Genomic DNA, 24938 nt, shown 5'->3' with positions numbered 1-24938 from the left:
TGGAACAAAAGAGTCAACAGAACTGACTTTCAAGTAGATAGTTTTAAACCTTAAAACTGTTTAACCTTAAGCAACACATTGAAAAAAATGATCCATAATTACCACAAGTCTCTTCATTTCCTTTGTCTTATTTTTCCTTTCATGTAATCCAAACCACTGAACACTTTAAAATAACATGGACTCAGCTTCCTTCTGTGTAACATTCTGACCCTGAGTGATGTTTTCATTTTGATGGATGATGTCAAAGGTACCTTATACTTTCCATCAATATCTCCTCCCCACTTAAATGGCTATCATTACTAACAAAACCTCTTTCGATTTTTCCCTTTCTTTCTGCTAAAAAAAAAATCCTATTGCTAGGATCTATCCAGAAAATGCCATCACAGGCAGAGCCACATTAGCCATACATGATGTGGATATATAAAACATTCTGTCTACACATTCCTGGACAATAGGAATTGATCATTGCTGTTTACTTACTGAACTCAGATTTAAGATAATGTAAAATAAAGCCATCCTTCTCTGCTTACCTCAAATAGATACCTGCCTACTTCAGAGATGACATTCCCCAGATTACAAAAAGACAACAAAAACAGGTTCTGCTGGGGCTTCCCTGGTGGCTCAGTGGTAAAGAATCCAGTGGCCAACACAGGAGATACAGGTTCAATCCCTGATCTTGCAAGATCCCACATGCCGCGGAGCAACTAGGCCTATGCACCACAACTACTGAGACTGTGCTTTCGAGTCTGGGAGCCACAACTACTGAAGCCCAAGGGCCACAGAGCCTGTGCTCCACAGCAGGAGAAGCCACTGCAATGAGGAGAGAGCCCACACTCTCTGCAACTAGAGAAAAGCCCATACTGCAACAAAGACCCAGCACAGCCAAGAATAAAATCAAGTAATTTTTTAAAAAAGGTTCTGCCAGGAGGCCACACCTGAGGCAAAGGATGGGGTTGGTGTTCTCAAGGTCTGCCCAGAGGAGGACTTCTTGTGAGGGGTCTGCCTTGTTCAATCAGTAATGTGCCACTGAGTGCCACTGAGTGCAAGCTCCTGAAGAGATCAAGCCCTGAGCCTTGGGAGTGGGAGCACTGACTCCAAGACCCTAGACTACCAGAGAACTAACCCTAGGGAGTATCAGATAGTGAGAACTCATACAAAGGAGACCACTTGAATACAAGACCCTGCATCACCCACCCACCAGTTGCACACTGTGCAGGACGCCTCATCTAAACAACAAATAAAACAAAAATACAAACCAAATCATCAGCATACAGGATAACCCTCACCCAGCCTTGTCCATCAAATCTCACCCTATATGAAGCTCACATGAACCACTGGACCAACCTGAGGAGGGCAGAAACCAAAAGGAAGAAAGAATTCAACCTTCTTCAAGGAAAGAAATCAACTTTCCTTGAAGCCTGGGAAAAGGAGACCTCAAACACAATAAGTTAAAAAAAAATAATGAAAAGGCAGAGACATACAGCACAAAAGGAGGAACAAACTAGAAACACAGAAGTCCAAATAAATTAAGAGGAAATAGGCAAACTACCTGAAAAAGAATTCAGAATAATGATAATAAAGATGATCAAAAACCTTGAAAACAAAATGGAGAAAATACAAGAATCAATTAACAAAGACCTAGAAGAATTAAAGAATAAACATACAAACACAAACAACAGAATTACTGAAATTAAAAATACTGTAGAAGGAATCAATAGCAGAATATCTGAAGCAGAACAAATCAGTGAGCTGGAAGATAAAATGGTGGAAATAACTTCTCAAGAGCAGAATAAAGTAAAAAGAATGAAAAGAACTGAAGACAGTCTCAGGGACCTCTGGGGCCATATCAAACGCACCAACATTCAAATTATAGGGGTCCCAGAAGAAGGAGAGAAAAAGAAAGGGTATGAGAAAATTTTTGAAGAGATTATAGTTGCAAAATTCCCCAACATGGAAAAGGAAACACTCAAGTCCAAGAGGCACAAAGAGTCCCATACACAATAAACCCAAACAGAAACATGCCAAGACACATATTAATCAAACGAACAATGACTAAACACAAAGAAAGAATATTAAAAGCAGCAAGGGAAAAGAAACAAGCAACATACAAGGTAAACCCCATATGCTTAACAGCTGATCTTTCAGCAGAAACTCTGCAGGCCAGAAGGGAATGGCAGGATATATTTAAAGTACCGAAAGGAAAAAATCTACAACCAAGATTACTGTATGCAACAAGGATCTCATTCAAAATTGATGGAGAAATAATTAGCTTTCAGACAAGCAAAAGTTAAGAGAATTCAGTACCACCAAACCAGCTTTACAAAAAATGTTAAAGGGACTTATATAGCCAAGAAATACAAGAGAAGAAAAAAGATCTACAAAATCAATGGAAAACAATTAAGAAAATGGCAATAGGAACACATATATCAATAATTAAATGTAAATGGATTAAATGCTCCAACCAAAAGACACAGACTGGCTGAATGGATACAAAAACAAGACCCATATATATGTTGTCTACAAGAAACCCACTTCAGATCTCAAGACACATGTAGACTGAAAGTGAGAGGATGGAAAAATATATTCCATGAAAATGGGGAGCAAAAGAAAGCTGAGGTAGCAATCCTCATATCAGACAAAATAGATGTTAAAATGAAGATTACAAGAGATAAGGAAGGACACTACATAATGATCAAGGGATAATCCAAGAGGAAGACATAACAATTGTAAATATCTATGTACCCAACATAGGAGCACCTCAATATATAAGACAAACACTAACAGACATAAAAGGAGAAACTGACAGTAACACAATAATAGTAAGAGATTTTAACACCCTACTCACACCAATGGACAGATCATCAAATCAGAAAATTAATAAGGAAACACAAGTCTTAAATGATACATTAGATGAGATGGATCTTATTGATATTTTCAGGACATTACATCCAAATGCAGAAGAATACACCTTCTTCTCAAGTGCACATGGACCATTCTCCAGGATAGACCACATCTTGGGTCCCCAATCAAGCCTCACTAAATTTAAGAAAATTGAAATTGGACCAAACATCTTCTCCGACCACAATGCTATCAGACTAGATATCAATTACAAGAAAAAACTATAAGAAACACAAACATATGGAGATTAAACAACACATTTCTAGGTAACCAAGAGGTTACTGCATAAATCAAAAGGGAGATAAAAAGATTTCTAGAAACAAATGACAATGAAAACACGACAACTCAAAACCTATGGGATGCAGCAAAAGCAGTTCTAAGAGGGAAGTTTATAGCAATACAATCCTACCTAAAGAAACAAGAAAAACATCGAATAGACAACCTAACTTTACACCTAAAAAACTGGGAAAAGAACGAAAAAAAAAAAAACCCCAAAGTTAGTAGAAGGAAAGAAATCATAAAGATCCAAGCAGAAATAAATGAAAAAGAAATGAAAGAATGATAGTAAAGATTAATAAAACTAAAAGCTGGTTCTTTGAGAAAACAAACAAAATTGACACACCTTTAGCCAGACTCATCAAAAAAAAAAAAAGAAAAAGAAGAAGAATCAAATCAACAAAACTAGAAATGAAAAAGGAGAAGTTACAACAAACAGTGCAGAAATACAAAGGATTATAAGAGACTATTATGAACAACTATATGGCAATAAAATAGACAACCTGGAAGAGATGGACAGATTCCTAGAAAAGTTCAATCTTCCAAGAATGAACCAGGAAGAAATAGAAATTATCAACAACCCAATTACAAGCATTGAAATTGAAGCTATGATCAAATATCTCCCAAAAAACAAAAGCCCAGGACCAGAAGGCTTCACAGAGAATTCTGTCAAACATTTAGAGAAGAGCTAATCCTATCCTTCTAAAACTCTTTCAAAAAATTGCAGAGGAAGGAACACTTTCAAACCCATTCTACAAGGCCACCATCACCCTGATACCAAAACCAAAGACAACACACACACCAAAAAACTATAGGCCAATATCACTGATAAACATAGACGCAAAAATCCTCAACAAAATTTTAGCAAACAGAATTCAGAAACACATCAAAAAGCTCATACACCATGATCAAGTTTATTGGGTTTATTCCAGGGATGCAACAATTCAATATATACAAATCAATCAATGTGACACACCATATTAACAAAGTGAAACATAAAACCCATATGATAATCTCAATAGATGCAGAAAAAGCCTTTGACAAAATTCAGCACCCACTTATGATTAAAACTTTTCAAAAAATGGGCATAGAAGGAACCTACCTCAACATAGTAAAGGCTATATATAATAAGTCTACAGCAAACGTTATTCTCAATGGTGAAAAACTAAAAGCATTCCCCCTAAGATCAGGAACAAGACAAGGGGTGTCCACTTTCACCACTAGTATTCAACATAGTTCTGGAAGTTCTAGCTACAGCAATCAGAGAAGAAAAAGAAATAAAAGGAATCCAGATTAGAAAAGAAGAAAGCTCTCACTGTTTGCAGATGACATGATACTGCACATAGAAAACCCTAAAGACAATATGAGAATATTACTAAACAGTGAATTTGGCAAAGTTGCAGGATACAAAATCAATACACAGAAATCATTTGTGTTTCTATATACTACCAATGAAAAATCAGAAAGAGAAATTAAGGAATCAATACCATTCACCATTGCAACAAAAAGAATTAAATATCTAGGGATAAACTTACCTAAGGAGAAAAAAGAACTGTGCACAAAAAAATTATAAGACACTAATGAAAGAAATCAAAGACGACATAAACAGATGGAGAGATATTCCATGTTCCTGGGTAGGAAGAATATTGTGAAAATGACAATACTACCAAATGCACTGTACAGATTCAATGCAATCCCTATCAAATTACCAATGGCATTTTTCACAGAACTAGAACAAAAACTTTCACAATTCATATGGAAATACAGAAGACCCTGAATAGCCAAAGCAGTCTTGAGAAAGAAGAATGGAGCTGGAGGAATCAACCTTCCTGACTTCAGATTATACTACAAAGCTACAGTCATCAAGACAGTATGATATTGGCACAAAAACAGAAATACAGACCAATGAAACAAGATAGAAAGCCCAGAAATAAACCCATGCACCCATGGGTACCTTATTTTTGACAAAGGAGGCAAGAATATACAATGGGGCAAAGACAGTCTCTTCAATAAATGGTACTGGGAAAACTGGACAGCTACATGTAAATTGCCAACATCCGCTGGATCATCGAAAAAGCAAGAGAGTTCCAGAAAAACATCTACTTCTGCTTTATTGACTATGCCAAAGCCTTTGACTGTGTGGATCACAATAAACTGTGGAAAATTCTGAAAGAGATGGGAATACCAGACCACCTGACCTGCCTCTTGAGAACCCTATGTGCAGGTCAGGAAGCAACAGTTAGAACTGGACATGGAACAACAGACTGGTTCCAAATAGGAAAAGGAGTACGTCAAGGCTATATATCATCACCCTGCTTATTTAACTTATATGCAGAGTACATCATGAGAAACGCTGGGCTGGATGAAGCACAAGCTGGATCAAGATTGCCGGGAGAAATATCAATAACCTCAGATATGCAGATGACACCACCCTTATGGCAGAAAGTGAAGAGGAACTAAAAAGCCTCTTGATGAAAGTGAAATAGAAGAGTAAAAAAATTGGCTTAAAGCTCAACATTCAGAAAACTAAGATCATGGCATCTGATCCCATCACTTCATGGGAAATAGATGGGGAAACAGTGGAAACAGTGTCAGACTATTTTTTGGGGTTCCAAAATCACTGCAGATGGTGACTGCAGCCATGAAATTAAAAGATGCTTACTCCTTGGAAGGAAAGTTATGACCAACCTAGACAGCATATTCAAAAGCAGAGACATTACTTTGCCAACAAAGGTCCATCTAATCAAGGCTATGGTTTTTCCTGTGGTCATGTATGGATGTGAGAGTTGGACTGTGAAGAAAGCTGAGCGCTGAAGAATTGATGCTTTTGAACTGTAGTATTGGAGAAGACTCTTGAGAGTCCCTTGGACTGCAAGGAGATCCAAACAGTCCATTCTAAAGGAGATCAGCCCTGGGTGTTCTTTGGAAGGAATGATGCTAAAGCTGAAACTCCAGTACTTTGGCCACCTCATGCGAAGAGTTGACTCATTGGAAAAGACCCTGATGCTGGGAGGGATTGGGGGCAGGAGGAGAAGGGGACAGCAGAGGATGAGGTGGCTGGATGGCATCACCGACTCAATGGACAAGAGTTTGAGTGAACTCCGGGAGTGGTGATGGACAGGGAGGCCTGGCATGCTGCGGTTCATGGGGTTGCAAGGAGTCGGACACGACTGAGCGACTGAACTGAACATGTAAAAGAATGAAATTAGAACACCTCCTAACAGCATACACAAAGATTAACTCAAAATGGATTGAAGACCTAAATGTAAGACCAGAAACTATAAAACTCTTAGAGGAAAACAGGCAGAACACTCATGACATAAATCAAAGATCCTCTATGACCCACCTCCTAGAGTAATGGAAATAAAGACAAAAGTAAACAAGTGGGATCTGATTAAATTTAAAAGTTTTTGCATATCAAAGGAAACTATAAGCAAGGTGAAAAGACAACCCTCAGAATGGGAGAAAATAATAGCAAATGAAACAACTGACAAAGGATTAGTTTCCAAAATATACAAGCAGCCCATACAACAATACCAGAAAAAACAAACAACCCAATCAAAAAGTGGAGAAAAGACCTACACAGACATTTTTTCAAAGAAGACATACAGATGGCTAACAAATACATGAATATATGTTCAACATCGCTCATTAATAGAGAAATGCAAATCAAAACTACAATGAAATATCACCTCACACCAGTCATAATGGGCCATCATCAAAAAGTCTACAAACAATAAATTTTGGAGAGGGTTTGGAGAAAAGGGAACGCTCTTGCACTGTTGGTACGACTGTAAATTGATACAGCCACTATGGAAGACAGTATGGAGATTCCTTGAAAAACTAGGAATAAAACCAGGAATAAAACTAGGAATATGACCCAGCAATCCTACTCCTAGGCATATACCCTGGGGAAACCAAAATTGAGACACATGTATCTCATTGTTCATTGCGGCCACTACTTACAATAGCTAGAACATGGAAGCAATCTAGATGTCCACCGACGGATGGATAAAGAAGGTGTGGTACATATACACAATGGAATATTACTCAGCCATAAAAAGGAACGCATTTGAGTCAGTTCTAATGAGGTGGATGAACCCAGAACCTATTATACAGAGTGAAGGGAGTCAGAAAGAGAAAGATAAATATTGTATTCTAATGCATATATACAGGATCTAGAAAAATGGTACTGAAGAATTTATTTACAGGGCAACAATGGAGAAACAGACATAGAGAACAGACTTATGGACAAGGGGAGAGGGGAGGAGGGGTGAGATGCATGGAAAGAGTAACATGGAAACTTACACTACCATGTGTAAAATAGGTAGCAAATGGGAATTTGCTGTAGGGAATTTGCTGTATGTCTCAGGAAACTCAAACAGGGGCTCTGTATCAACCTAGAGGGATGGGATGGGGAGGGAGATGGGAGGGAGGTTCAAAAGGGAGGGGATATATGTATACCTATGGCTTATTCATGTTGAGGTTTGACCGAAAACAGCAAAATTCTATAAAGCAATTACTTTCAATAAAAAATAAATTAAAAAAAAAAAAGGTTCTGCCAACCTGATCGTAAACCCCTGTACAACCTGAAGACACACAACCATAAACACTGAGGATCACAGCTGGATTCTCCTCAAGGAAACGGCTTCTCTCTGGAGTGTGGTTCATTTGAACAGGACCCAGGGCCTCCTCAGCCCAGTCTCACAGTGCAGAAGACAATTACACCCTGTGTGCTGACAAAGATGCTGTGGACGTAAGGCTCCACCATACTTCAAGCTGCCCAACAATGAGGTGGGTGGACCAACACCTCCCATCAGCAATTGAACAGCAAGCTAAGACCAAGCACAACTTTATACAACACTGATACAACTGCACAGAGAACACACAATATGGGTCAACTCAAACCGAGTCCTACTTTCTCTGCTGCGTAAGCCACAGAAACATCAGCTCAATTATGCTTCCAGAAACTAGACAAACTCAAGCTGCCATTCTTCACTGGATCTACACGGAACTCTATCTCTCATGAGCATGGGGTTCTGGGGAGGTTATTCCTTTTTCTTGTTTTGTTTCCAATTTATTAACCTGGAAAACCAGCCTAGTACTTTATGCCTCTGCCATACCTGAAAACTACTAACAGCCCCCTCCAGAGAAAATTTAGCAGACAGGTGAGGCTACAGTCATTATTTGAAGCTTTTAAGTTCCATTAACATTCATTTACTTTAAGTATCTGAAAGCACAATCTCTCAGAACTTCACAGATAGAAAAAGTCAGTCTCTCTCAGTCTCCTGTCTCGTTCTCCGTCTCTCCATCCATCTCTGAGTCTCCCTCTCTCTCTCCTTGTGAAAGCACCACTTAGACTGAACTCTAGGCACAGACACTGCCACCCTGCCACCACAAAGGCAGGAATGCAGACACAGTGCTCGTGAGTACTTGGGGGTGGATGCTCATGGGATACTGATCACCTTTCACAGCTATCTGGGCCTCCAGGGAACTCGAATGTCTGACTCCACATTCCTGAGCCAAGCATCTCCTTCTGGTCAAGAAACCGTGCTCAGAGTGCAGGGCCGGCCCCTCCTTTCCTGCTGGAACTGTAGACTTCTGGAGTGGAACAGAATACTGTCCAACACCCCTATTATAGAGATGAGGAAACTGAAGCTCTAGGCAAGGCCAAGACTTGTCTAGACCAACCAGAACTGGAACCCTGGCACTGAGGTCTCCAGGCACTGAGGCTAATGCTCTTTATTTCTGGTTACAGTAACCCCCTCAGCAGCCACGCGTTTCACCCCACCCAACCCCCAGCAGGGACTGGTACCCGTCAGATGTGGAAAGCAGAGGCCCCACCTCACCGTGTCCTCCCGTAAGCTCCTCTCTCCCCTCACTGGGAAGTCCCATGGTACTTTATCCCCACCTGTGTCACAGGATGGGGTACATTACTTTTTTCTTCTCCTGAATTCTTTCTCCATATCAATTGATGGTGGCAGTGAAGGGGCAAGACTCTAAAACCAGGCTGAAAGTGAAAGTGGTTCAGTCATGTCCGACTCTTTGTGACCCCACGGACTATACAGTCCATGGAATTCTCCAGGCCAGAATACTGGAGTGGGTAGCCTTTCCCTTCTCCAGGGGATCTTCCCAACCCAAGGACTGAACCCAGGTCTCCCACATTGCAGGCGGATTCTTTACCAGCTGAGCCACAAGGGAAGCCCAGAACCAGGCTACCTTATTCCAATCACTAGCTGTGTGATTTGGACAAATACATAGCCTTTTGTGTTTCAATGTTCTAATGTTCTTGTCTACAAAGTGCAGACTATAACACATACTTCCTAGGACTGGCATGAGGATTCAGTGAGTGAATACTTAGACGGCATTTAGCACAACACTGGTCACACTGCAAGCTTGTATCATGACCAAGGAGAAGGTGGTATAAGTTGGAGCTTTGGACTGGTTCATCTTTGAGGCCCAGCATTTGACTATGAGGATGAGGATGATGGGTTAAAAAATATGTTGAATGAATGAACCTAGCACAGTCTACTGCTGATAACAGGTGCTCTGTTAACGATCACTGAACAAATATGTAGATTTCCAGAATTCACAGGCTCACTTGGAAGTGTCACCGGGAAAGTTCACTAGTAGATAAATTCAGATCTGCAGGCACCAAAATTTTCTATTGCTCGACTTTTCCATTAGCAGCTGCCTTAAAAAGTTTAACCGAAGTACAGCTCTCAATTTCTAAGCATTCTCTTGGTACACAATCACCCATTGTTTTGTGACAATGTTCTCCATTGTGCCTTATGGTTGTGCTGTGCTAAGTCACTTCAGTCATATCTGACTCTTTGCGACCCCATGGATTGTAGCCCGCCAGGCCCCTCTGTCCATGGGATTCTCCAGGCAAGAATACTGGAGTGGGTTGCCATGCCCTCCTCCAGGGGATCTTGTCAATCAAGGAACTGAACCCATTTCTCTTTTGTCTCTTGCATTGGCAGGTGGGTTCTTTACCACTAGCGCCACCTGGGAAGCCCATGCCTTATGGGGCTGATATACAATTGTTAGTGGACATTTTCCTGTTTTTATCTAGGCTTTGAAAAACAAAGTTCCCAAAACCCCCTGCTGGTACTCATCTCTGAGGGCCCAGTGAATTAAAATATCTTAATAAAGGAAGCCAACAAAAGATAACAGAGTCTTGAATCAGAAACCCAGATCTGGAACCCTATAAGTGGGTTTAGGTGCTTATACCAAAGAAAGTTCTACAGAAGGGGCGGGTCTGGAAGCCAGAGAACATTAGCAGACGGCATTGAGGATGACACAGAACGTATCTGGAGCTTCTCAAATAAAAGGCGCTTTATAAGAACAAAACATGTTAGTCACCTAGGAGGCTTGAAGTGAAACCTGGGCTTCAACAAACACTCAGTTGACTGTTGGCCAAAATGCTTAGCTGGAGACTTTTACTGTCTGGGACACAAATCTACCTGGAGCTTAGCCAGACAGGATCTCGGGTGTGTGGGAGGGGACCCCAAGGCCCATTGAGAGGTCGAGGAGATGCCAGGTTCTTCTGAGAGGTGGCACGTCCTGGGCCCCCACCCAGCGAGAGCCTATCTCAGGAAGCAGGTCCTCCTTGCCCGCCCAGATACACCTGACCTGCTGTGACCTCTCACTCCATGACCTCACAACAGCTACACAGGGGTGAGAAGAAAGAGGGTAATGCAGATGCCCCAAAACAAGAGGCTTTTCCTGTACCTGAAAGCTCCATGTAAAGAATGTTTTTTTAAACACTCCAGTTTTTTCAGTGCAGTTCAGTCACTTAGTTGTGTCTGACTCTTTGCAATCCCATGAATCACAGCACGCCAGGCCTCCCTGTCCATCACCAACTCCCGCATTTTACTCCAACTCATGTCCATCGAGTCAGTGATGCCATCCAGCCATCTCATCCTCTGTAGTCCCCTTCTCCTCCTGCCCCCAATCCCTCCCAGCATCAGAGTCTTTTCCAATGAGTCAACTCTTCTCATGAGGTGGCCAAAGTACTGGAGTTTCAGCTTTAGCATCAGTCCTTCCAATGAACGCCCAGGACCGATCTCCTTTAGAATGGACTGGTTGGATCTCCTTGCAGTCCAAGGGACTCTCAAGAGTCTTCTCCAATACCACAGTTCAAAAGCATCAGTTCTTCAGTGTTCAGCTTTCTTCACAGTCCAACTCTCACATCCATACATGACTACTGGAAAAACCATAGCCTTGACTAGACGGACCTTTGTTGGCAAAGTAATCTCTCTGCTTTTTAATATGCTGTCTAGGTTGGTCATAACTTTCCTTCCAAGGAATAAGCATCTTTTAATTTCATGGCCGCAATCACCATCTGCAGTGATTTTGGAGCCCAAAAAATAAAGTCTGACACTGTTTCCACTGTTTCCCCATTTATTTCCCATAAAGTGATGGGACCAGATGCCATGATCTTAGTTTTCTGAATGTTGAATTTTAAGTCAACATTTTCACTCTACTCTTTCACTTTCATCAAGAGGCTTTTTAGTTCCTCTTCACTTTCTGCCATAAGGGTGGTGTCATCTGCATATCTGAGGTTATTGATTTCTCCTGGCAATCTTGATTCCAGCCCAGCATTTCTCATGATATACTCTGCGTATAAGTTAAATAAGCAGGGTGACAATATACAGCCTTGATGTACTCCTTTTCCTATTTGGAACCAGTCTCCAGTTTTTTAAGTATATGCAAATTCCCTGGTAGATGAACAGAGTGAAGAAAGTACCTCTTTCAGGGCTTTGGGGCTAAAGCCAGGGAGAAACAGACTAGCATGAACTACCATTCAAACTTCTCCCCTGAGCCAGGGGGTTTCCAGAATTTTTACCCACAGACTCTGACAGTCTGGCACCCATGGCTGCCATCCTGCCTCCCTTTTGGGAACCTTTTATTCCTATTCCTAAGGAGCTAGGGGGTACTGGACCCCACCCATGTGCATGCACAGAGGCTCCCACTGAAGGATGCTGGCACATGTCTGGCCATCATGCATTTATACACATCTGCTCCTGAAAACCACAGAGCAGGTGCTGTGGGCCAGGCAGACCAGTCCCTGAGTCCTGGTTCTGCCATCTTTTCTCTGTTCTGAAATTCAGTTCCTTCATTAGAAACTGAAAACCATAGGGACTTCCCTGTGGTCCAGTGGTTAAGAATCTGCCTTGCAATGCAAGGGACAAGGGTTCAATTCCTGGTCAGGGAACTATTATCCACACGCCAATGAGCAGCTAAGCCCGCACACCACAACGAGAGAGTCTGGCACCGCAACAAAGAGGTCCTGCATGATGCAATGAAGATTCCATGTGCTGCAGCTAAGACTCGATGCACCCAAATAAAGATTAAAAAAAAAAAGTAATTGAAAACCATAATTTGTCTCCCACATTAAGACAAGGTTTGTTGTCTGCTGTGGTTTAGTTGCTAAGTCGTGTCTGATTCTTTGTGACCCTATGGACTGCAGCCTGCCAGGTGCTCTGTCCGTGGGATTTCCCAGGCAAAAATACTGGAGCGGGTTGCCCTTTCCTTCTCCAGATCATCTTCCTGACCGAGGGGTTGAACTCACATCTCCTGCATTGGCAGGTGGATTCTTTACCACTGAGCCACCAGGGAAGCCCAAGACAAAGTTTATAAAGCTTAACAAGTAAAGGTCATTAATCATTTTTTTCTTATAGATTACTAACATTGAGAAAAGGTATGGGTGGGAACTCCTCAAAGCCTCCTACTGCCCTCTACAATAAATTTCCAAATCCTTCCCAGCCCAGGAGGCTCTGCTTGGCCTTCCTCATTGAGCTCGCCTCAATACACTCCATTCTTTCCACCTCTGAGCCGTCAAACATGCTCTTGCTTGCATCTGGTGTGGCCTTACCTCTCTTCATCCCCAAGAACTAGTTGAAAAGGCTCATTCTTGGAGGGGCAGATCCCAGACTCCCTTAATCCCAGGACATGTGTCATGACGTACTGTTGTCTTCGCTTACAGCACTTAGCCCATTTATACCTATGTACTTGTGTTCACCACCCCTTCCTCTTCCAACAGCTGGCAAATTCCCTTTGGCCAGGTGCTGGGCCCTGGGATTCATTCACTGCTGTATACCCAAAACTGGGTAGATTCCTGGCACCAGCAAGGTCTTCTGATAATATCTTTTGAATCAATGTGTTGCAGAATTGAAACCCCAAATAGCCAGGAGGAGCCAGGAGCTATAAGCAATTCTCTGACAGCCCTCAACACCAGGCTGGGAAGCCAACAAAAAACTTCATACCCATGAAGTTTCTTTTTTATTCATAAAGCCAGAAAAACAAGTGCCAGCTCATTATCAGAAATGTTAAATCATCCCCAAGTCACTCAATGGAGAATTCCCTTTTCTAGGCTCCAAGTTCCACTGGCCCAGGACTCTTGGAAGGCTGCCAGAGCTCCAAACAATGCAAATGCTAGGAGGGTGTAGAAGGGCGATGAGTAAGGAATTTCTTTAAAGGTAGTGGGCCTGGCACAGGCCACTGTATTTTTGATGCAATGCCCTTTAAACACTGTCATGTCCACCTGGGTCCCCATCCTGGGAAATTCCAGGCCTGGTTTCCGTTTTTCTCAAATACCCAGCACACCTGTCTGGGTGAACGTTTTAGAATATATTTAGAAACACAGAATGTCTGTGTTTTATTACAGCTAGGTTAACAATCTCAGTACTCTGAGATGATCGACATTTATCCCAAAATAAACATAATTCATTCTAATAATGTCAGTCAATACCAGTATCACCACCCCCAGTGTGTAATAGATCATCCAGTGGAAGCAATGTTGAGGTTTAAAGGTTATAAATGGAGGTGGAGGGGGGCGCCCATGTTCACTCCATCAGCAGGCTGAGGCAGGCAGTTCTTTGCAAGGGCCTTGTATCCAGGAGCACCACTCTGCAAAGAGCACAAGCACATTTGTGGATCAATTCCAGGAGGCAGGCATGGGGGTGGGGACGTGGGCAGAGAGGGAGGGGCACTCACTGAGTCCTGAGTGGTTATAACCTGGATTTCTGCTTTAAATCCTGAGTACAGCACTAACAATCTGTTGACTTTGGGCTGGTTATTTAATCTCATTGAGCCTTAGCTGTCTCCTTTGTAAAACAGGAGAAACAATAACTACAATATGAGGTTGTTGGGGAGATTAAATGAGCTAAAAAACAAAACAGAAACCTAAAGTCCTTCAACCAGTGCTGCAGAGAGTAAACCTACGTAATCGTTCACTATCGTTATTTAGGGTTTACGAGATCAGACACATCTTTATTTCACTTCATTTCATTAAAGTCTCAAGCCAATCCTTCCAGATTGTTAGTTATCCCCTTTTCACAGATGTAAAAACTGAGGCTCCTGAGGATTAAGTAGCTAATTCAAAGCCAGATAACTAGGAGATGGCAAGACCAGCACTTGAACCCAATCATCATACTCATTATCATCTTAACCACCATTTCCTGGAAGTCAGGTGGTACACTGAGCACTTCACAGCATCTTATCAAATACTCAAAACCACTCTCCAAGGAAAGAACTGTAACTATTTCATACAAACAAGGACACAAGGTTGGAAGAATTAAATCTTGGGCGAGGTCACACTGTTAGTTAAGGAATGAAGTGGGAGCTTGATCCTAGTTCTGACACCAAAGCTCACAGTCTCTTCCATTCAAGTCCTGACTGTCTAGTATTTGTCATAGATCTTGTAACTTCACTTGAAATCATCAACGTGCCTGAATTCATATTAAATGTAAACAACACTAGCCTTGTTAAGTGAAGTCCAGGAATGGCCCACTCCATGAAGGGGCCTGCTGTCCTGAATAACAAGGAGTTAGGATATCCCCAAAGAAAAGCCTAGGTTTCCACCTGGTTCCTTCTAGAAGGCTTGGTTGGGGGTCACTGATAGCAATTGGGAAATGTGTTAAAAAGAAGCATGAGGAGTTCTTGGTCATTAAACTTTTATCTTTTGGGAATTAGAAGACCACAAATATTTTCTCATGTAAATCATCATCTGCTCCCAGCTCTTCTACCATGGAAAGGCTTTCCTTTCCTTAGCAGTATTTGACTGCCCTACTCAGCTAAGTGTGACTCTGAAAATACCTACAAAGTTGCTCCATCCCCCAACTATTTTCTGTCCCTAAACTATATGATGGAGATGACATACAGAAGGGCCAATAGCAACAGAGATATAGTGAGGTATACAAAGATGTAGTGATGGTGACTTTTCATGTTTCATGAAAACAGTAACCAGCCAACACCTGGTGCTAACCTGATGCTCACTTTGCAAATTACTTAGACCCTCATGTTGACCCATTCAATAGTTCTATAGGAAACTATGTTGTTGTTTGCTTTATTGACTATGCCAAAGCCTTTGACTGTGTAGATCACAACAAACTGTGGGAAATTCTTCAAGAGATGGGAATACCAGACCACCTGACCTACCTCCTGAGAAATCTGTATGCAGGTCAGGAAGCAACAGTTAGAACTGGATATGGAACAACAGACTGGTTCCAAATAGGAAAAGGAGTACGTCAAGGCTATATATTGTCACCCTGCTTATTTAACTTATATGCAGAATACATCATGCGAAATGCCCAGCTAGATGAAGCACAAGCTGGAATGAAGATTGCTGGGAGAAATATCAATAACCTCAGATATGCAGATGACACCACCCTTATGGCAGAAAGTGATGAAAAACTAAAGAGCCTCTTGATGAAAGTGCAAGAGGAGAGTGAAAAAGCTGGCTTAAAACTCAACATTCAGAAAACTAAGATCATGGCATCTGGTCCCATCAGTTCAGTTCAGTTGTCACTCAGTCATGTCCAACTCTTTGCGACCCCATGAATCGCAGCGTGCCAGGCCTCCCTGTCCATCACCAACTCCCGGAGTTCACTCAGACTCATGTCCATCGAGTCAGTGATGCCATCTGACCATCTCATCCTCTGTCATCCCCTCTCCTCCTGCCCCTAATCCCTCCCAGCATCAGAGTCTTTTCCAATGAGTCAACTCTTGGCATGAGGTAGCCAAAGTATTGGAGTTTCAGCTTTAGCATCAGTCCTTCCAAAGAACACCCAGGACCAATCTCCTTTAGAATGGACTGGTTGGATCTCCTTGCAGTCCAAGGGACTCTCACGAGTCTTCTCCAACACCACAGTTCAAAAGCATCAATTCTTCTGTGCTGAGCTTTCTTTCTAGTCCAACTCTCACATCCATACATGACCACTGGAAAAACCATAGCCTTGACTAGACGGACCTTTGTGGCAAAGTAATATCTCTGCTTTTTAATATGCTATCTAGGTTGGTCATAACTTTCCTTCCAAGGAGTAAGCGTCTTTTAATTTCATGGCTGCAATCACCATCTGCAGTGATTTTGGAGCCCCCAAAAATTAAGTCTGACACTGTTTCCACTGTTTCCCCATCTATTTCCCATGAAGTGATGGGACCATGATTTTAAGACCATGATCTAAGATGCCATGATCTTAGTTTTCTGAATGTTGAGTTTTAAGCCAGCTTTTTCACTCGCCTCTTTCATTTTCACCAAGAGGCTCTTTAGTTCCTCTTCACTTTCTGCCATAAGGGTGGTGTCATCTGCATATCTGAGGTTATTGATACTTCTCCTGGCAATCTGGTCCCATCACTTCATGGCAAATAGGTGGAGAAACAATGGAAACAGTTAGAGACTTTATCTTGGGGGGCTCCAAAATCACTGCAGATGGTGACCGCAGCCATGAAATTAAAAGACGCTTGCTCCTTGGAAGAAAAACTATGAACAACCTAGACAGCATTTTAAAAAGCAGAGACATTACTTGGCCAACAAAGGTCTGTCTAGTCAAGGCTGTGGTTTTTCCAGTGGTCGTGTATGGATGTGAGAGTTGGACTGTGAAGAAAGCTGAACGCCAAAGAATTGATGCTTTTGAACTGTGGTGTTGGAGAAGACTCTTGAGAGTCCCTTGGACTGCAAGGGGATCAAATCAGTCCATCCTAAAGGAAATCACTCTTGAATATTCATTGGAAGGACTGATGCTGAAGCTCCAACACTTTGGCCATCTGATGTGAAGAACTGACTCATTGGAAAAGACCCTGATGCTGGGAAAGATTGAAGGTGGGAAGAGAAGGGGACAACAGAGAATGAGATGGTTGGATGGCATCACCAAGTCGATGGACATGAGTTTGAGCAAGCTCCGGGAGTTGGTGATGGACAGGGAAGCCTGGTGTGCTGCAGTCCCTGGGGTCACAAAGAGTCGGATACGACTTAGCAACTGAACAACAACATCAGTTCAGTTGCTCAGTCATGACCGACTCTTTGTGACCCCATGGACTGCAGCACACCAGGCTTTCCTGTCCTCCACTATCTCCTGGAGTTTGCTCAAACTCATGTCCATTGAGTTGGTGATTCTAACCATCTCATCCTCTGCCACCCTCTTCTTCCTTTGCCTTTAATCTTTCCCAACATCAGGGTCTTTCTCAATGAGTTGGCTGGGCCAGTTGATCTCAGAGCCACTGAAATTGAATTGAAACCCCAAACTATAGTTTAATTCAAAGGAAAATGACTACTCAGCAAAACAAATAACAAAGCAACAGATTTCAAGAGAGCACTCTAAGTGAAGTATAACACAAAATTGCCTTGCTGGTTCTATAGAAGCAGATCCCTTGTTAGGGCATCGTGCCCCTTCAGAGGGCCAAGGAAAGATTGCCACAGAGTAACAGCATCCCAGACCCAACAGCTCCAGAGGCAGGGAGGATGACTAAGGGGAGGGAGGGTGGCAAGCTTGTCCTGGCCAACTTTGCATTAAAATCTCTGCCCACAGTTTGGTCTGTGGTGGGATTTAGATAAAACACAACAAGAAGAATTCAACCCATAAAGTCTCGCTTTGACAAACTTTCCAGAACTGGGTAAAAGACATTAATTAATTGAAATGGCAGTGATTACTCACCTCTTACTACAAGAGTCAAGTTTGGGGGGTGGCGGGGGAGGGGGGGACACGTCACTGAGTAATGACACACCAAAGAGTTTTCCTTGAAACAACCTTCCTTCCTTCCAACTTTGGACTCTATAGATGGATGAAAGGAAGCCCTTTATATAAGATTCAGCTGACTCTGCCCAAAAGATAAAAGAAAACAGGACTTGCAGAAACCTGCAAGATACCTAAAAGCATCTACATGACAAAAATTCAGCAAAAGTTTAAATCTTATCTTTTTAAATTTCATCTTGCCTCAAACCCCCAAAAAAGAAGAATCATAGAAGGAACTGGTAATTTAAACTTCAAATCCTAAATTTAAGTCTTAGATACTGAATAAATATTGAACTTTTTTTTATAAAAGGAGACAAGAATTTAAGATTCTCATTAGGCAAGTATCAGGGATAGTGCTGTAAAAGCACTTGATTTTTATATCAACATTAAATCACTATTTATAGTATTTCTACTGTTTAATCTAAAATAAACAGTGCTGCTATTACTGTCCGAGAATCACCAGTGACACACACAATGGAACTAAGGTGAAAGATTCAGGGTGCCCCCACTGACAACTGCAGGATGTACGTTTTTCCCTTCCCCAAATTCCTGACTTCTTGGTCATCTAAGAAGGATTCATTGTCCCTAGGGCCAGAGTCAGTAGCAAAACAGGTACAACTGGGGCACAGCCCAAGGATCTGACAGCACGAAAGTCACGTGTGTGTGCCCGTGTCAATTCTGAAACCCTGTAAACAGCCCAGCTACAGGGGAGCTCATACGTGTATATGTGTATGCTGCTGCTGCTGCTGTGTCGCTTTAGTCGTGTCTGACTCTGTGCGACCCCATAGACGGCAGCCCACCAGGCTTCCCATCCCTGGGATTCTCCAGGCAAGAACACTGGAGTGGGTTGCCATTTCCTTCTCCAATGCATGCAAGTGAAAAGTGAAAGTGAAGTCGCTCAGTCGTGCTCGACTCTAGCGACCCCATGGACTGCAGCCTACCAGGCTCCTCCATCCATAGGATTTTCTAGGCAAAAGTACTGGAGTGGGGTGCCATTGCCTTCTCCAATATATGTGTATACATATATGCATATGTATTATTTATATATAGAGAGAGATAGATTACAGTAGAATAGAGGAAGTCTCAAACTTAAGGACCACTTCATTTTGTCATTCCTATCACATGGAGTAAAACTGTATTCCAGAGCCATTAATAAGCCCTACTGAGCAACAGGCTGGTGGCCTGAAATTGCAGACCTTAAACTACACAGTGACCGAGAAGAAGAAGTACAAACCCCTCTCCTGAGCAAGGCAGGAAAAGAAAAAGGGAATGGAGTTTCAAGGGAGACAATTGCTGGACACTCTCTTCACTGTGGCTGTACTAAACTGTTGAACACAAATCACCACTGAAGTGGCTAATAACTGCTACTGATGGAGAAGCAACCGGGCCTGCCAGGCATCTGATACACATTGTCTCCTTCAGGACAGAGCTACTATTTTTCCCATTTCACAAGAAAGAAAACAGGGGTTCAGGGAGATCATGCAAGTATCACAGAAGTGACAGAATCTGAATTTGGGCCCAGGTTTGATGGGCTCCAAAGCTTGAACTTAAATTTGTTCATTATGCAAAACCACAATCCACTTTTCCTGGAACCTCTAGAAGCCCTCTCTTTTCCCAGGTTGTTGTTTGTTTCAAATCCACCTTTCTTATCTGCGCCACACATGCAGTAGAAATCTGTGTCTTGTCTAGTGGCCCTGGTTGCTGAGATTAGCGATCAACCCTTGGGTGAGAAGAGGGTAAATTCTGTGCACTCCTAATATCCAAGTTCCTTGGATATGGTAAATCTCAAATAGGGGGCTTTCAGCAGGTACAAACCCGACCCTGCGGCAAGCACACCTGCTGCTCCTGCTGCTAAGCCGCTTCAGTCCTGGCCAACTCTGTGCGACCCCCATAGACGGCAGCCCACCAGGCTCCCCTGTCCCTGGGATTCTCCAGGCAAGAACACTGGAGTGGGTTGCCAGTTCCTTCTCGGATTTATGAAAGTGAAAAGTGAAAATGAAGTCGCTCAGACGTGTCCGACTCTCAGCGACCCCATGGATTGCAGCCTACCAGGCTCTTCTGTCCATGGGATTCTCCAGGCACGAGTATTGGAGTGGGGTGCCATTGCCTTCTCCGAAGCACACCTAACTTCACCCTTAAAGCAGAAATCCCAGAAGCTGTCAACGGGTTTACTGGCTTCCTTTAACTTTAAATGACAGTAATAGAGGCATTTCCCAGAAAGCAGAACCAACGAGGCATCATGACCTGGCAAAGCTTCTGTGTTTCACAATATGCCAAAAGACTGTGTGCATAGCTGAGGCAGTATTCAGGCGACGCTGCCAAGTCTTGTCTCATTTCCCTTCTCTGAGTCTCGGGAAACCAGATGGAGGGCCATTGCCCTTTTCCCAGGGCCACGCGGGACACTGGGTACAGCCGGATCTGTCTGCAGGCTGGACTCTTATCAAAGCCCCTGCCCGCCTTTCCACCCTCTCTTGGCAACCACTCTTTGGTTGTTGGTGCTCAACCCTGCCCACACAGTGGAATCAGTTGAGAAGTATAAACGATACAGACCCCCGCCCCCTCCATTCCCCCAAGGGGTTCTGATGGATCCAGCCTGGGCATCTGAATTTTACAAGCACCCCAGGTGATTCTACGGTGCAGGCAGGACTGAGACGCTTTGTCTGGACCACCGTGGGATAAACGATTCCCCTAACGCTGAAGCTCACCCCCCTTAACTTTCGTGGTTCCACACACACCGGATTTCTCCTCCTTGCTCCACCCGGAGCTCTTCCAGCGCAGCTTTGAATTCTGTCCGCTCGCAGGACGCCGCCTCTCTGCGCCTCCTCCGCCGCGGCGCCCAGGACCCCCAGAAGACGTGTGCTCCGCGCGACCCACCCCTGCCGCTGGAACTTACTTGGTCGCCAGATGTGGAGACCTCGCGGTACTGGGGAGCCAGAGCCGGAATCCGGTGCGCCGGGAGCGCGTGGGCGGGAACTCAGAGGTTGGGGAGTGCCGCCCGCGTAGCACGGCACCCGCAACTTCACCCGCTGCAGGAAAGGTACAGCCGCTGCGCGGGCCGGGAACGCGAACTGTCACGACCTTAGCGACTGCCGCTCCCCGAACCACCGCAGCCTGCGCTAAAAGGCCGAGGCGCGGCCCGGGCGAGCGAGGCGAACGCGGGCGGCCGGGAGAGGCTGCGCGCAGAAAGCGGCCCTGGGCAACCTGAAGGGGCAGTCCCTGCCCCAACAGAGTGGCCAGGCCACCGCGCGGGTAGGCCTGAGAGCTCGCCAGAGGTGACCCACGCCTACTGGTGGTGCCAGCTCCGTCCCGGCTGCTGCGAGCTCAGGCCCGTCCCGTTAGAAGTGCTAGCCCAGCGTCCGCAACCCGAGGCAGCTGCTTCAAAACACGACGGTGGAAACGCCTGTTAGAACACGTGCTCCCCCGTGAAACTCCTGTTAACACGTGACACATGCTCCCGGATGAAAAGCAGCTCAAAACAATCAAACCTTTTACGACAGAGCATACACTTCGATATGGACTTTTTAAAAATCTAAGATTTTCTTCCTGCCCTTAAATCTCTTCTTGGCGGTGTACATTGTGCACTGTTAAACGCTGTGATGACCTGTCAGGGAGTTTGTAACATGCTAGCTAATACATTTCCTAGTAAGCTGTTTTTTTAACGTTTTAAATGGAGAAGGTCTACATAAGGCATAACGATGCTATAAATAAGTTTCACACTGAATAAAATACATTCAATCATGTGACCCCATATGCTCATGAATATTTAGATTCCCAAAAAAGGCTGCCTTCTGAAAAGTTTGTTCATGACTCAAAAGTGAAACTTTGCAAAGGTAACACTGGTGGGAGACATGCAAACTTGTCAAACCTAATATAGAGACGCTAAAGATAGCAATTCTTCATGTATGTTTATCCTTACATGAGCTTCTGGTGGAAAAATTGCAAAATTTGTCCTTTCTTCTAGGATTCTGGATTTTATCTTCCATATCTTTTAAATACTCACATTTTCTATATCCTGCTTCTCTGTCTGCACTTTCAGTTAACTTCTTCAATTCTTTCCATTAATCAATTATTTTTGTGGTTATTTGAATCTGCTGTGTTACTGGTCTTTGCTAGGTGGAATAGTCCCTCCAGGCCCCCTATAATGTTTAAGTCCTACACCTGGAACCTGTGAATATGGCAAAGGAGAATTAAAGTAGCAGATGGAATTAAGGGTGCAAATCAGCTGACCTTGAGATGGAAAGATTAAGCATGGTCTATTGGTATGGGCTGGATGCAGTCACAAGGGTCCTTATAAATGGAAGAGGGAGGCAGAAGAAGGAGCGCTAAAAGAGATAGCAACTTGGGAAGGATTGGGCCTGGTGTTGCTGGTTTTGAAGAGGAAGAATGGAGCTATGAGCCAAGAAATTGAGCTTCTGTGGCTTCTAGAAGCTGCAGAAAACAAGGAAATGGGTTCTCTAGCAGGGCTCCAGAAGGAATACAGTTCTGCTGACACTTTGATTTCAGCCTTGTGAGACCCATTTTAGACTATTGAACTCCAGAACCATAATAAAAATTGTGTTGCTCTAGGCCACGAAATTTGTGGTAACTCATTACAACAGCAACAGGCAACCAATTCACCATCCACTTAAGTTCTTAATTTCAACAATAATATATTTATTTTCTAAGAGTATTTTGGTCTTATTTCTAATTTTATTGGGCAGGTTTAATAAGTCTCCTGTTCTCTGCTGATTCCACTGATTCAAAAATTCATATATAGTTATTTTTACTTTTAATTAAACTTTTTATTTGAGGATAGTTGTAAATTTGCTAGAGTGAAAAAGTTGGCTTAAAACTCAACATTCAGAAAACTAAGATCATGGCATACGGTCCCATCTCTTCATGGCAAATAGATGAGGAAACAGTGAGAAACTTTATTTTAGGGGGCTCCAAAATCACTGCAGATGGTGACTGCAGCCATGAAATTAAAAGGCACTTGCTCCTTGGAAGAAAAGCTATGCCCAATCTGCTGTTGCTGCTAAGTCACATCAGTCATGTCCGACTCTGTGCGACCCCATAGACGGCAGCCCACCAGGCTCCCCCATCCCTGGGATTCTCCAGGCAAGAACACTGGAGTGGGTTGCCATTTCCTTCTCCAATGCATGAAAGTGAAAAGTGAAAGTGAAGTTGCTCAGTCGTGTCCGACTCTTAGCGACCCCATGGACTGCAGCCTACCAGGCTCCTCCGTCCATGGGATTTTCCAGGCAAGAGTACTAGAGTGGGGTGCCATTGCCTTCTCTGACCAATCTAGACAGCATATTAAAAAGCAGAGACGTTACTTTGCCAACAAAGGTCCATCTAGTCAAGTGAAAATGAAGTCACTCAGTCCTGTCCGACTCTTTGCAACCCCATGGACTGCAGCCTGCCAGGTTCCTCCGTCCATGGGATATTCCAGGCAAGAATACTGGAGTGGGTTGCCATTTACTTCTCCAGGAGATCTTCCTGACCCAGGGATTGAGTCCAGGTCTCCCACATGGTAGGCAGACACTTTGCCATCTGAGCCACCAGGGAAGTCCTAGTCAAAGCTATGGTTTTTCCAGTGGTCATATATGGATGTGAGGGTTGGACCATAAAGAAAGCTGAGTGCTGAAGAATTGATGCTTTTGAACTGTGGTGTTGGAGAAGACTCTTGAGAATCCCTTGGACTGCAAGGAGATCAAACCAGTCAATCATAAAGGAAATCAGTCCTGAATATTCATTGGAATATTCAGACTGATGCTGAAGCTCCAATACTTTGACCACCTGATGCGAAGAACTGACTCACTGGAAAAGACGCTGATGCTGATGGGAAAGATTGAAGGCAAGAAAAGGGGATGACAGAGGATGAGATGATTGGATGGCATCACCGAGTCAATGGACATGAGTTTGAGCAAGCTCCGGGAGTTGGATCTTTATGTTGAGCCTTCCAAACTATGAATATAGTATACCTCTCTATTTATTTATTTAGATCTTTGATATCTTTCATCAGTGTTTTGTTGTTTTCAGTACAAGTCTTAACACATTTGGTTAAATTTGCACTTAAGTATTTCCTTTAAAAAATTATATACATTGTTGGTAAGAATGTAAAATTGACAGGGAGGCCTGGCATGCTGCAGTCCACAGGGTTGCAGAGTCAGACACGACTGAGCAACTGAACTGAACTGTAAATCCACATGCAGCTGTAAGAGATAATGCAGAGACCCTTACACCTTTAACCCAATTTCCCTTCATGGTCATCTTGCAGACCCTGAATGATACAGTCAAAATACAGAACATTTCCACCACTGCAATGAGCCCCCACATTGCCATTACACCACACCACCTCCTCTTTAAAACCCTGACAACATCTAACCTGTTCCCCATTTCTGTACTATGTCATTTCAAGAATGTTACATAAATGGAAGCACACAGTATGTATTGAGATTTTGTTTGAGGACTGGTTTTGTTCACTCAGCCTAAGTCTCTGGAGCTTCACCTAGGGCATCACATGTATCAGTGGTTCTCTTTATTACTGAGTAGTATTTCATGGTATTACCACAAAGATACCACAGCTTAATCATTCACATGTAGAAAGACATTTGGATTATTTCCAGTTTTTAGCTGTTATGAATAAAATCGCTATAGACATTAATCTACAGGTTTATATGTGAACGTAAGTTTCCATTTCCCTGGGATAAATACCCAGGCGTGCAACTGTTGGGTCATATGATAGTTGCATGTTTAGTTTATTAAGAA

At 43.2% G+C, this 24938-nt stretch overlaps 2 long non-coding RNA genes across 2 annotated transcripts in view; both read right to left on the bottom strand.

Moving 5' to 3' along the window:
- The window catches only part of LOC129659262 (uncharacterized), a 52756-nt gene extending 29687 nt beyond the window's left edge, over window positions 1–23069 (bottom strand). Inside the window, exon 1 of the long non-coding RNA XR_008717917.1 lies at window positions 22189–23069. This is a non-coding gene — a long non-coding RNA (uncharacterized LOC129659262). The remainder of the gene's footprint in view (window positions 1–22188) is intronic.
- LOC129659261 (uncharacterized) lies at window positions 13813–22096 on the bottom strand. Its single transcript, XR_008717915.1, has 2 exons — window positions 21082–22096; window positions 13813–14088 (listed from the first exon to the last, which is right to left on the bottom strand). It is a non-coding gene; the product is annotated as an uncharacterized LOC129659261 (long non-coding RNA).
- Window positions 23070–24938: the final 1869 nt, after the last annotated feature.

This window comes from Bubalus kerabau, chromosome 8 (assembly GCF_029407905.1).
Source record: "Bubalus kerabau isolate K-KA32 ecotype Philippines breed swamp buffalo chromosome 8, PCC_UOA_SB_1v2, whole genome shotgun sequence".
Classification (NCBI taxonomy): domain Eukaryota; kingdom Metazoa; phylum Chordata; class Mammalia; order Artiodactyla; family Bovidae; genus Bubalus; species Bubalus kerabau.
Note: the sequence above shows the minus strand (reverse complement) of the source record. Positions and strands in the feature narration are given on the sequence as shown.